The sequence below is a fragment of the Heterodontus francisci genome, chromosome 8 (genome assembly GCF_036365525.1).
Source record: "Heterodontus francisci isolate sHetFra1 chromosome 8, sHetFra1.hap1, whole genome shotgun sequence".
In the NCBI taxonomy this organism is placed as follows: domain Eukaryota; kingdom Metazoa; phylum Chordata; class Chondrichthyes; order Heterodontiformes; family Heterodontidae; genus Heterodontus; species Heterodontus francisci.
In genome coordinates, this window is record NC_090378.1 from 33,627,911 (window position 1) to 33,641,735 (window position 13,825).

General features: G+C 42.4%; 1 protein-coding gene across 11 annotated transcripts in view; it reads left to right on the forward strand.

The window, feature by feature from the left end:
• Nucleotides 1-13,825, forward strand: part of st3gal3a (ST3 beta-galactoside alpha-2,3-sialyltransferase 3a) — a 788,939-nt gene that overhangs the window by 205,384 nt on the left and 569,730 nt on the right. Inside the window, exon 1 of one of the 11 annotated variants that reach the window (XM_068036925.1) lies at nt 85-163. The exons of 8 other annotated variants lie outside the window; for them this stretch is intronic. The gene's annotated coding sequence lies outside the window, so the exon portion shown is untranslated. Of the gene's footprint in view, nt 1-84; nt 164-198; nt 478-12,880; nt 13,036-13,825 lie in introns of those variants that run through there. 2 more of the 11 variants (XM_068036924.1, XM_068036923.1) reach the window with 2 other exon arrangements.

Sequence of the window (13,825 nt, forward strand, 5' to 3'; positions counted from 1 at the left end):
CCGAGTGCGCACGCGCGGTAGCGGACCCTGACACGCGTCGGAGTGTTTGATGACAGCGTAACGGGTAAATGTAACGGGGGAAGGGGTGGAAAAGAGACAGATGGCCTCTGCCTTCAACTATTATATTTTAATAAGGGGGTCAGACAGAAATGTAAACCAAGAGGTAGGAAACTTTTGAGTTTTTGAACGCTGGTAAATTGTGAGACCCTCCATCCCCATCCCCCAACCCATTGCATGCCCATCAGCAAGCGGTTGCTATGTGCGCTCCGGCCCTTGGTGTGAGGATCAGCCGATTTGCCAAGCGTCAAAAAGTAAATGAGCAGCCGTGGCTGTGGGATGAACATGTTACTGGACAATACGTCGAGTGCATCTTCACTGCAAGAATTGTCGGTTTTAGCGACGTTCGCGGTCGGCTGTCTGGTTTTAACAATGGGCTGGGTACAGCATGCATAAAATTGACGATCACTCCTTAGACTGGTAGGTGCAAGTGTCAATGTCAACCCAGCAGAGGCTAACGGCTGAGAGTATAGCCCGTAAATTGATATATGCAGTAGTATAGATTTGCTTGTTTTTCGTCTTACAGTTATCTGAAATGTTGTACATGTGGATAATGTAACTGAAAAATCAGTTGCTTCAACACAGTTAAATGTCCTGTTTAAGGTTTGGAAGGTTGTGATATATTTGGATGTAGACCAAGTCAATGTTGTGATACTGGGATATGAATGCTGTACAGATATCTTGTTACAAAAGTGCTTCTGTGTTTTGTTAAATATATCTTTTGAGGATTCATTTTTGAAAGATTGAAGAAATGTTCAACTTTGGGGTTTTCAAAGGGATTCATGTAAAGGCCACTGGACTTTGAAAGACATTTGCTGGAAATGGTTTTTAAAAGGGGCGCTGAGTCCTTTTGTGAGGAAAACTAGCCTTTCCAAGAAACCACCTGACTGCCAGCAACAACAACAAGCCTTTCTGGGAAACCACCTAACTTCCAGTTCAATAAACAACAGAGAACTTTGGACACCTGGAGAAGTTGTTTACAAAGAAGTGACAGATCAAGATTGATGGAGGTCAAAAGGTTGACTTCCTGTTGTTGGTTTTGCCTTTGAATTGTTTTGAGTTGGGGTTGAACTATATAAAAAGCAAGAGAACTTCCAAGGGGAGAATAGAAGACCACAACCCAGTTCAGCTTTCCAGCACACCTCTAAAAGACCCTGAGAAGTCCTCTGTGTGAACTTGTCTTGTCTTCTGTCTTTGAAGAAAAGTCTGCTAACTTAATTCCCAACGCCACATGAAAAGAACTGTTCTAAAAAATCCCAGTGACCCATCTATGTGTACTTGGATGCCAGACTGTATGCCAGTTTTGGAACAGAACATATCTCAATTGCTGTTTCTTCAAGAATGAGCAAGTATTCAGCCCAAGTGTTTTTTTTTGTCTGGAAGATTTTAAAAATTCACTCCCTCCATTAGTAAGAACCCATGTAGAGAACCAGAAGGTTTCAACAGCCAGACAGACAGCAAAAATTGCTGATGTTTATGAGCTTGTGTACAAGCCCAAACTCTTTGTCCCTCACCCCCACAAACCTGAGAAGGATAGAAGGTGGGAGGGTGAAAGAAAGGCAAGTAGCCAGGAACAAGAAGGGACAGCTGGGAACGCCCCAGGATCTCCTCAGGCCAGAAAGGAAGATGCTGAGAGTGGAAGTGAAGTCCACAAGCTTGTGTTACCATTGTCACAAGGTGGGACACCTTCGTGCAGCATGCTGGAAGTTGTGGAATAAACCCATATGACTTATTGCGGTACACATAGCCAATGCAGAGAAAGGAGCCCTGACTGAGAGTACAGCAGATCAGGCCATAGCTCTTACTGCAGTTTTAAGGCTAAATACAAAAACCACTGTGAGTGCAGGGGTTGTGAATAAGATACCTGAGAGTTATTGGGAATTCTTGTCGAAAGGAAAAGTAACTCCTTATCCCTCAAGTGAGGCAGGTAAACCTATAATAAAAGCAAAATACTGCGGATGCTGGAAATCTGAAATAAAAACAAGAATTTTTTTTTTCATGTTTGTACTTGCGGCTGTTCAATTTTCAGTCCATTAACACCCTTTCCGTACTAATGTTTTGTCTTTCAACACACAATTAACATATTGTTTGCCTTTGCTCCACGACCTTCTGGTCAGCTATTCTGTGACCTTGTCCTATTTACACCTTCACCTTTGTTATCTCTTGCCCCACCCCTGCTTTACTTGCTTATAACCTTTTCCATTTCTAATATTTGCTAGTTCTGAAGAAGGGTCACTGACCTGAAACGTTAACTCTGCTTCTCGCTCCACAGATGCTGCCAGACCTGCTGAATATTTCCAGCATTTCTTGTTTTTATTTCAGGTAAACCTATAGCTATACTTAGGGGTACAGGAGCCACCCAAACTCTCTTGCTTGGGAAAGGCATAACATTTCCACCAGAGAGTGCACTGAATGCCAAGGTTTTAGTGAATGGTACTGACAGGGAGTATATACCTGTACCTTAGTATTGGGTGCACCTAGAGTGTGACCTAATGCTTGGACTGGTAACTGTAGGTGTTGTCCATAGTTTGCCAGTAGACGGAGATGGAGTTGGCTTACTTCTGGGGAATGATTTGGCTGGAGTGAAGGTAGTAGCTTCTTCAGTAGTCATGGAAAAACCAGGTGATGTTAAGGACACAGAACAATCGCAGGAAAATGTTCCAGAATTTTTTTTCTTCATGTGCAGTAACCTGAGCAATAGCTAAACAAGTTCCATTGACCAAGGTAAAATTGACACCACAGACCGATAGTTGAATATCTGAAACTTTCTTCGGGGATCTGGATACGTCAAAGGAAATGTTTAATAAGTCTTCTCTGATCACAGCTCGGCAAGCTGATTGTGCAACTTTACTTTTTAACTCTATCAGCTCTAACAGAAGCTGAGGGAAAAGGAGTTCCAGAGGGCTATTATATTAAAAATGGGGATTATGATGAGGAAGTGGCGACCTCCTCACAGATCTGTAGACGAAAAATGTAGTTCATCAGATAGTGGTACCGCCAAAGTATTGCCAGGAACTATTAAGGATAGCGCATGAAATTCCTATAGTGGGTCATGTGGGGATCCAGAAGACCAAATCATGTTTAAGTCGACATTTTTACAGGCCAGGTCTTTCCAAGAACGTGGTGCAGTTTTGTAAAACGTGCCATATGTGCCAGATTGTGGAAAAACCGCAACCTGCCATAAAACCTCTAATTCCCATACCAGTTACTGGGGAGCCATTTAGTAGGCTGCTGGTAGACTGTGTAGGACCTTTACTGAAAACAAAAGTGGGTCACCAATATATTCTCACTATCATGTATATGGCTACTCGGTTCCCAGAGGCTATTCCCGTGAACAGTTTCTGCTAAGGTAGTAGTAGAGAAGTTAACCCAGTTCTTCACTAGATATGGATTACTGATTGAGATTCAGTCGGATCAAGGTTCCAATTTTATGTCTAAAATTTTTCACCAAGGTATGGATATTTTGGGTAAAAACAGCTGAAGTCTTCAGCATGCCACCCACAGACAGTGGGAGCTTTAGAAAGGTATTATCAGACCCTTAAAACGATCATAAATACCAGAGCTACAAGAGCAGGTCAGAGGTTAGGAATCCTGAGGCGAGTAACTCACCTCCTGACTCCCCAAATCTTGTCCACCATCTACAAGGCACAAGTCAGGAGCGTGATGGAATACTTTCCACTTGCCTGGATGGGTGCAGCTCCAACAACACTCAAGAAGCTCACCATCCAGGACAAAGCAGCCCACTTGATTGGCACCCCATCTACAAACATTCACTCCCTCCACCACCGACGCACAGTGGCAGCAGTGTGTACCATTTACAAGATGAACTGCAGCAATGCACCAAGGCTCCTTGGACAGCATGTTCCAAACCCGCGACCTCTACCAACTAGAAGGACAAGGGCAGCAGATGCATGGGAACACCATCACCTGCAAGTTCCCCTCCAAGTCACACACCATCCTGACTTGGAACTATATCGCCGTTCCTTCAGTGTCGCTGGGTCAAAATCCTGGAACTACCTTCCTAATAGCACTGTGGGTACACCTACCCGAAATGGACTGCAGCGGTTCAAGAAGGCAGCTCACCACCACCTTCTCAAGGGCAATTAGGGATGGGCAATAAATGCTGGCCTATTCAGCGACGTCCACATCCCTGTATGAATAATAAAGAAAAAATCAGGGCATACTGTCATGAATATCCCCATGATTGGATAAAGGACTTGAATTTATTTTGTTGGTCACGAGGGATTCGCCGAATGAGTTTACCAGTTTTAGTCGTTTTGAGTTAGTTTATGGGCATGAGATAAGAGGTCTTCTAAAACTAATTAAAGAAAGGTTTTTAGAACAGAGGGACGAATCTTCCATGCTAGATTATCCGTGTTCTGGGAATGGCTCAGGAGAGCTTGTAAAGTGGCTCAGGAACACGTTAAAGCTTCCCAAACAACCATGAAGAAAAGGGCAGATAAGCATGCCAAGACCTGAACATTTCAACCAGTCCCTAAAAATGTTTTTTAAAAGGGGCGCTGAGAGGTCTTGTGAGGAAAACTAGCCTTTCCAGGAACCCATCTCCAGCAACAACAACAAGCCTTTCTGGGAAGCCACCTGACTTTCAGCTCAGTAAACAACAGAGAACTTTGGACACCTGGTGAAGTTGTTTACAAAGAAGTGACAGGCCAAGATTAATGGAGGTCAAAAAGTTGATCTCCTGTTGTCGGTTTCGCTTTTGAATTGTTTTGACTTGGGGTTGAACTGTATAAAAAGGAAGAGAACTTCCAAGGAGGGAAGAGAATTCCCAAGGAAGGAGAAAAGACCACAACACAGCTCAGCTTTCCAGCACACCTCTAAAAGACCTTGAGAAGTCCACTGTGCCAACTCATCTCATCTGTCTTTGAAGAAAAGCCTGCTAAATTAATTCTAAATGCCACCTAAAAAGAACTGTTCTTAAGATCCCAATGACCCGTCTACGTGTACTTGGAGGCCAGTCTGTATGCCAGTGTTGGAACACAACATATCTCATCAGCTGTTTGCTCAAGAATGAGCAAGTTTCAGCCCAAGTTTTTTTTTGTCTGTAATAGCGCTCTAAAAACAAAAATCCCTTTATTTTTCTGGTTAACTGGTGTATGCTTGAGGGAAAAGGAACCTTTAATATTTTAATCTGTGTTGATGCTTTACTTCATTACTGGTTAAGACTTGTTTTATAACCTGATAATTTTGTTGCTTATTAAAGAAACCTGGTTGGTGTGTTTTATTCTGGGATAAAAATATAGAGTCTGGCCATATTAGTAAGTGGGAAAAATTTAATATATGGTGTGACCCGTGAAGAAGTGGGACTAGAATAAACAGTGCACCTTTCCCGCCTCGGTAGTAACAATCTACTAAAACGCTCTTTAGCCCACTTCAGATTTAACGACTGTAGTTGGCATCATTCCATCTATGAAAGATGATGGAGACGCAGCAAACAATCCATTTAGGTTGGGTGTCTTCTCTTGGTGCACCTATGCGGACGGCTGTGAAGTCCAATCCTTGAGAGGCAAGTTCTGCCACAAGTCCCACATGTGATGCTGCCAAGTGATGCTGTCAGTTGTTTTTGACTTTGGTGCCTGTTGTCAAGCTGCTGTAGCAACTGGGGTATCGTCGTGGTAGTGCACAGCAGTCCATAGGATGCATTGCCATTTCTTTCTTTCGCCAGCTCGTGACTCCCAAGTGCAATAGTTGACAATTAGGGCCTTCATCTCATGCTTGGAAGCATACTTGAAGCGGACTTTTGGGCATCCCACTGATCATCTGGCCCCGACTACCTCCATATGGAGGTCCTTGGGTCCATGACCACCTTCCAAATGCAGACTTGTCCAATCCACCTAAGCTGCCTCTCTTTGATTAGTGCCAACACACCTGGGAGTTCTGCCTTTGAGAGGACACATTTATGATTTTAACTTGCCAGGACATACCCACACAGACAGCGAAGATGGAAATTATTGAGCTGCTTTTCCTGGTAGCTGTAAGTCACCCATGTTTCACAGTCATATGGCAAGGTGCAGAGAACACAGGCCTTATAAACCATCAGTTTGGTTCTAAGGGCCAGTTTGGTGTTATCCCATGCACGTTTTGCAAGTCGGCCAAAGGTGGGTAGCTGCTTTCCCTATGTGTGTATTGAGCTCTGCATCAAGGGACAGATTGTCTGTCACCGTGGAACCAAGGTAGCAGAATTTGCTAACCACTTCCATTGGGGAGGTGTTTAGTGTGCTCTGGGGCGGCGATGCAACACCTTGTCTCATGATCATGGTTTTCTTGACACCTATGGTCAAGGAGAACAAGTTACAGGCATGGTAGAGATAGTCTATTAGCCTTTGTAGCTGAGTTTCCATGTGAGTGACCGCATAATACTCCCCAGGCTATTTACTCCCAGTCATTTGGAATGTTTCCCAATCAAGATCCAGGATCTGTTCTGACACTAATCAGTGGGATTCCCTGTGGAATAGCAGGAATATATTTGTAGCTGAAGTAGGGGCTGGCTTCCTACTATTTGCTCGTGGAAGCCACATTGACAATTGTATTTTTGTTGTTGTAACCTGACTGTGATAATTCATTTGAAATGAAAAATGTAGTAATAACAACTGAAAAGGTGTCTGTATATTTTAGGGTAATTATTATATTCTAAGTCAACAAAAAGCTGTTTTTAAAAAACTGAAATAGTATTCACTGAAGTAATTGTAACACCCTTAGTGTCAGATGTTTGGTAGAGTATCATAGAATAAGGCTTTAAACTAAAGTGGGGGAAGGGTTCAGGTGAAAGGAGATTTAGAAATCTAATATGAAAAATCGAGACATTAGAACAATGTACTGATCTGGATAAAGACCAGCAGAGTGGTACAGGAAGGGACAGAGAGTTTAACAGTAATAGTGCATCAGCGAATAAGGTCCAAGCAAATAATAGCAGTTAAAAAAAAGTTAAAGTTTCTTTATTTGAATGCACAAAGCATTCGCAATAAAATAGATGAACTAATGGCACAAATAGAGATAAATGGTTTAAATATAATTGCCATTATACAGATATGGTTACAAGGTGACTAAGATTGGGAAATAAATATTCCAGAGTACACAACATTTTGAAAAGACAGACAGAATGGAAAAGGAGGAGGAGTAGCCCTGACAGTAAAGGATGACGTAAAAACTGTAGTGAGAAAGGATCTTGGCTTGGAAGATCAGGAAGTAGAATCAGTATTGGTGGAGATTAGGAATAACAAGGATCCGGAAATGTTTCGTTTTAGTTTAGTTTAGAGATACAGCACTGAAACAGGCCCTTCGGCCCACCGAGTCTGTGCCGACCATCAACCACCCATTTATACTAATCCTACACTAATTCCATATTCCTACCACATCCCCACCTGTCCCTATATTTACCTACCTATACTAGGGGCAATTTTGTAATGGCCAATTAACCTATCAACCTGCAAGTCTTTGGCATGTGGGAGGAAACCGGAGTGCCCGGAGGAAATCCACGCAGACACAGGGAGAACTTGCAAACTCCACACAGGCAGTACCCAGAATTGAACCCGGGTCGCTGGAGCTGTGAGGCTGCGGTGCTAACCACTGCGCCACTGTGCCGCCCTAAATGCTGGTGGGCATAATTCATAGGCCTCTTAAGAGTAGTTATACTGTTGGACAGAGCATTAAACAAGAAATAATTAGAGCTTGTAGCAAAAGCAATGTAATAATCATGGGGGACTTTAACCTTTATATAAACTGGACCAATCAAAGGTGGTCTGGAAGATGAGTTTGTAGAATGCTTTTGTGACCGTTTCCTGGAACAATATGTTGTGGAACCAACTAGGGGTAAACCTGCTTTAGGTCTAGTATTGTGCAATGAGGCAGGATTAATTAATGATGTCAAAGTAAAAGATCCCCTGGGAAAAAGTGATCACAATACAGTTGAATTCCATATTAAGTTTGAAAGTGACATACTCCACTCCCAAACAAGAATCTTAAGCAAAGTCAATTACGTAGATATGAGGGGAGAGCTGGCTAAGGCTGAATGCGTAAATAGACTAAAAGGTGTGGCAGGTAAATAAACAGTGAGAAACATTTAAAGAAACAAAAATATATTCCATTAAAAAAAACAAAAACTCAGCAAGAAAAATATCCATCCCTTGATTATTGAAGAAGTTAAGGAAAGTATTAGATTAAGAGAAGAGACTTCTATGTTGCAAAGAATAGTAGTGAGTCTGAGGATTGGGGCTGTTTTAGAAACCAGCAAAGGGCCACCAAAAAGTTGATGATAAGGGGAAAACACAGAATATGAGAGTAAACTAGCCGGTATTATGAAAGTGCTTCCATTTTTAAAACATTTTTGAGGACTTGTGTTTTAGAATTGTGGAGATGGGGGGTTCATTTGAGACTGAAGGGATTCCATGGATGTGTTTTTTTTTTAAAGGGTCACTGGAAGGACTCTGTTTAAAAACATTTGCTGGATGTCACATGTCTTCAGCTAAATAAATAACAGATGCCTTCTGACTAAGGGAGTTGTTTACAAGAGAAGTGACATGTCAAGATTTATGGTGCTCAAGAGTGGGTTTCATTTTGAATACTGATTTGAGTCAGTTGGAAGTCAGCCTGCTAAGGGAGAAGCACCCAGCTCATCTTTCTCCACCTCTTGAGAAACCCTGAAAAATCAAGTGTGTGATAGCTAAAACTCCTGGTGCTGCATTTCTCCTGAGAAGCTTCTGGAAGACTTCCTCTTGACATCTGAACGAACTGCCGAGCTGCTTCTGAAAAGATCCCAGTGACCTGTCTATGTGTACTTGGATGCCAGACTGTATGCCATCTGGAAAATAACATATCTTATCCTTTTTCTTCAAGAATTAACAAGTACTTTGGCCAAAGCATCTCTATTTTACCCTGAACCTGTGTGTGTGTGTCTGTTTTGTGTGTGTTGGGTATTTAGAAGGGAATATATATATTTACTGTCATATTTCAAACTGTATGTTAAAGCTTTGCATCTTTATTGACTAAGTCTTGTTTTATAATAAATTAATACTTTTGTTGTTTATTAGAGAAACCTGGTTGGTGGATTTTATTCTGAAATAAAAATAGAGTATATAATTGGCTGTATCGGTAACTGAATAAACATTTAAATATATGTTGTGACCCATGGAGAAGTGGAAGTAGAGAAAGACAGTGCACTCCTTCCGCTTCGGTCTTAACACCAGGAATATAAAAACAGATTGTAAGAGCTTTTACAAGTATATAAAATGAAGGAGAGTAACTCAAGTAAACATTGGTCCAATAGAGGCAGATACAGGAAAAATTATCATGAGGACTGAAGAAACGGCAGAGACATTGAACAAATATTTTGTGCCTGTCTTCCCAGTGGAAGACGCAAATTACATACCAAAGTCGAGGGTAACCAAGGGGCTAATATGAGTGAGGAACTTAAGGTAATTAATAGCAGCAGAGAAAATGTATTGGAAAAACTTATGCAACTAAAATCTGACAAATCCCCAGGACCTGATGACCAACATCCTAGAGTTCTAAAAGAGGTGGTTGCAGAGATAGTGGATGCACTGGGTTATGAGTTTCCAAATTTCCCTGGATTTTATCACGGTCCCAGCAGATTGGAAGTTAGCAAATGGAACTCTACTATTCAAGAAAGGAGGCAAAGAGACAACGGGGAACTAGAGACCAGTTAGTCTGACATAAGTGGTTGGGAAAATGCTGGAATCTATTTTTAAGGAAGTCTTAACAATGCACTTAGAAAATCATAGTATGATCAGACAGAGTCAGCATGGTTTTGCAAAAGAGAAATCATGTTTGACAAATTATTAGAGTTTTTTGAGCATGTAACTAGAAGGATAGATAAAGGGGAGCCAGTAGATATTGTATGTTTGGATTTCCAAAAGGCATTTGACAAAGTGCCACACAGAAGGTTAATACACAAGATAAGGGCTCATGGAATTGGGAGTAGCATGGATAGAGGATTTGTTAACAGACAGGAAGAGTAGGGACAAATGGGTTTGATGAAAGCTCATTGACCTGAAATGTTAACTCTGTTTCTCTCTCCACAGATGCTGCCAGACTTGCTGAGCATTTCCAGCACTTTGTTTTTATTTCAGATTTCCAGCATCTGCAGTATTTTGCTTTTATTTTAGAGTTTAACTCACTGCCACTTCTCTTCCAGGAATTCTTGCCTTGAAGAAGTTCTGTTCTTCTCTCAGACGGAATTTCCGTTTGTCTCTTTTACCTTGTTTGCCTTCATGGCTTTCCATTTCCCTCCTGGCATTTGATAAGGTGTCTACCAAAACTCGTTTGCACAGCCACGTCTCCTACCTCAGGGACTATCTCCGGCTCCGACTCATTCCAGTTCTGATGAAGGATCATCGACCTGAAACGTTAACTCTGTTTTTCTCTCTCCATAGATGATGTCTCCAGACCTGTTGAGCATTTCCAGCACTTTTTGTTGTTATTAGGGACAAATGGGGCATTTTCAAGTTGGCAGGCTGGGACTAGTGGGATGCCGTAAGGATCAGTGCTGGGGTCTCAGCTATTTACAATCTCTATTAATGACTTTGACGAAGAGACAGAGTAATGTATGTAAGTTTTCTGATGATACAAAGCTTGTTGGGAATGTAAGCTGTGAGGATGCCACAAAGAGGCTGCGAAAATATATAGCTAGGCCAGGTGAGTGGGCAACAAGGTGGCAGATGGAGTAAAATGTGGGAAAGTGTGAGTTTATTCACTGGTAGTAAAAGTAGAAAAGCAGAATTTTTTTAAAAGACGTGAAACTTGTAAATGTTGATGTTCAGAGGGACTTGGGTGTACTCGTGAAAGGAATGCAGAAAGTTAGAATGGAGGTACAGCAAGCAATTACGAAGACACATGGCATGTTGGCCTTTATTGCAAGGGAATTAGAGTACAAGAAAAGTCTTTCTAAAACTCTATAGGGCTTTGGTAAGACCTCATCTGGAATACTGTGCACAGTTTTGGTCTCCATATCTAACAAAGGAAATACTTGCATTGGAGGAGGTACACTGAAGGTTTATTGGAATAGTTCCTGGGGTGAAAGAGTTGTCCTATGATAGGCTAAGTAAATTGGGTGTATACTCTGGAGTTTAGAAGAATGAGAGTGATCTCGTTGAAACGTACAAGATTCTGAAAGGGCTGGACAGGCTTTGAAAGATTGTTTCAGTGCTGGGGAATCTAAACATGGGTGCACAGTCTGAGCATAAGACGTTGATCATTTAGGACTGAGATGAGGAGAAATTTCTTCACTGAGAGTGTTTGTGAATCTTCGGAATTGTCTACTACAGAGAGTTGTGGATGCTTCGTCGTTTGGTATATTCAAGGCTGTGGTAGTCAGATTCTTGGTCTTTCAGGGTATCAATGGATATGGGGAATGGGTGGGCACTTAGTTGAGGCGGAGGATCAGCCATGATCTTATGAATGGCGGAGCAGGCTTGAGGGCTGTATGATCTATTCCTGCTCCTGTTTCTTATGTTCTTAATTATTTTCTACTGTATTTGACCGCACCTCCCTCAGTTCCTATCCTGCCCATTTCGCCTATTGTGACACCCTCCCTTTCCATCTCTGCTGCTGCACTCTCCCCACTGCCTAGACTTCCCCCTTCCCCCTCCAATTGTTCCTTCTCCACCTCCTCAGTTGCCTATCTCTTTGAATCTGCACTGTATTCGAGGCAACAAAGAAGCATCCTATTGTATGCAGTTTTGGGCTCGACACTTTACTCCGACTGTGGGCCAGCTAAGGGTTTATGTAAATTTACCAATTCATCTTGATTTATATTCTGTATCCCCTTGCCATAAAAGCCAATTGTGCAGTAACTGTTTTCATGGCCTTATCCTGTCGAAGTGCTGGTTTTAATGTGGAAACTGTTCCCGCAATCCCACTGCTTCTCCACATCATTCAAAGTATAATTACTTTTACATTTTCTTTTTACCAAAATGCACCAATGGATAGCATGCTGGCTACAAAACAGAAGATCGAGAATAGGCACTAAGGGTAGCTACTCATACTAGCAAAAGGTGGGAAGTGTTATTAATTTGTTCATGGGATGTGGTGTTGCTAGCAAGGCCAGCATTTATTGTCTATCACTAATTGCCCTTGAACGGTGGTGGTGAGCCACCCTCTTGAACTGCTGGAGCACATGTGGTAAACCTACATCGACAGTACTGTGAGGGAGTTTCAGGATTTTGACCCAGTGACGATGAAGGAACAGCAATTACTTCCAAGTCAGGATGGTGTGTGACTTGAGGGAGACATGTAGGCGGTGTTTCCATGTGCCTGCTGTCCATCTAGGTGGTAGAGGTTGCTGGTTTCTGAAGAAGCCTTGGCGAGTTGCTGCAATGCTGGTCCCGTTAAGTTTCTAGTCAATGGTGAGCTTGAGGATGCAAATAGTGGAGGATTCAATTATGTTAATACCGTTGAATGTCAAGGGAAGGTAGTTAGACTCTCTGTTTTCTGAGATGGTTATTGCCTGTCACTTGTGTGGCGTGAATGTCACTTGCCACTTATCAGCCCAAGCCTGAATGTTGCATGCTGACACGGCCTGCTTCATTATCTGAGGAGTTGTGAATAGAACTGAGCACTGTGCAATCATCAACTAACATCCCTACTTCTGATTTTATGATGGAAGGAAGGTCATTGATTAGCAGCTGGGTCTAGGACACTACCCTGAGGAACTCTGCAACAAAGTCCTGAGGTTGAGATGATTTGGCCTTCAATAACCCTAACCATCTTCTGTTTGTGCTAGGTATGACTCTATCCATTGGAGAGTTTTCCCTTGATTCCCTGACTTCAATTTTACTGGGGCTCGATGCCACACTTTGTCAAACACTGCTTTGATGTCAAGGGCTTTCATACTTGCCTCATCTGTGACATTCAGATTCTTTGTCCATGTTTGGACCAAGGCTGTAATGAGGTCTGGAACTGAATTGCCTTGGCGGAACTCAATCATCAATGAGCAGGTTAAGGGTGAGTAAGTGCTGCTTGATAGCAATGTTGATGACACCTTCCATCACTTTTCTGATGATTGAAAGTAGGCTGACTGGGCAGTGATTGATTTGTCCTGGCTTTTGTGTACAGGACACAACTGGGCAATTTTTCACTTTTGTCAGGTCGATGACAGCATTGTAGCTGTAGTGGCTAGTGCCAGGTTGGTTCTGGAACACAAGTCTGCGACCTTATAGCTGGGATGTTGTTGGGATCCCTAACCTTTGCTGTATCCAATGTGTTGAGGTGTTTCTTGATATCACCTGGAGTGAATTGAATTGACAGAAGATTGACATCTGTGATGATGGAGACTTCGGGGGGAGGCCGAGATGGGCCATCCACTCAGCAGTTCTGGCTTACGATGGTTGCAGACTCTTAACCTTGTCTTTTGCACTCGCTTGCTGGGCTTTGCCATTTTGGAGGATGGCAATGTTTCTGGAGCTTTTTCCTCCAGTTAGTTGTTTAACTGCCCACCACTTTTCATGGCTGTATGTGGCAGGACTGCAGAGCTTTGACCTGGTGTGTTAGTTATGAGATTACATAGCTCTGTCAATAGCATGTTGCTTCAGCTATTTAACATGCATGTAGTCCTATGCTGTAGCCTTACCAGGTTGGCCCACATTTTTGTGTACATCTGATGCTGCCCTTAGCATAATCTTCTACACTCCTTATTGGACCAGAGTTGGTCACCTGGCTTGATGGCAATGGTAGAGTGAGGGATGTGCTGGGGCGTAAGGTTACTGATTATGGTGGGATATATTTCTGCTGTGGC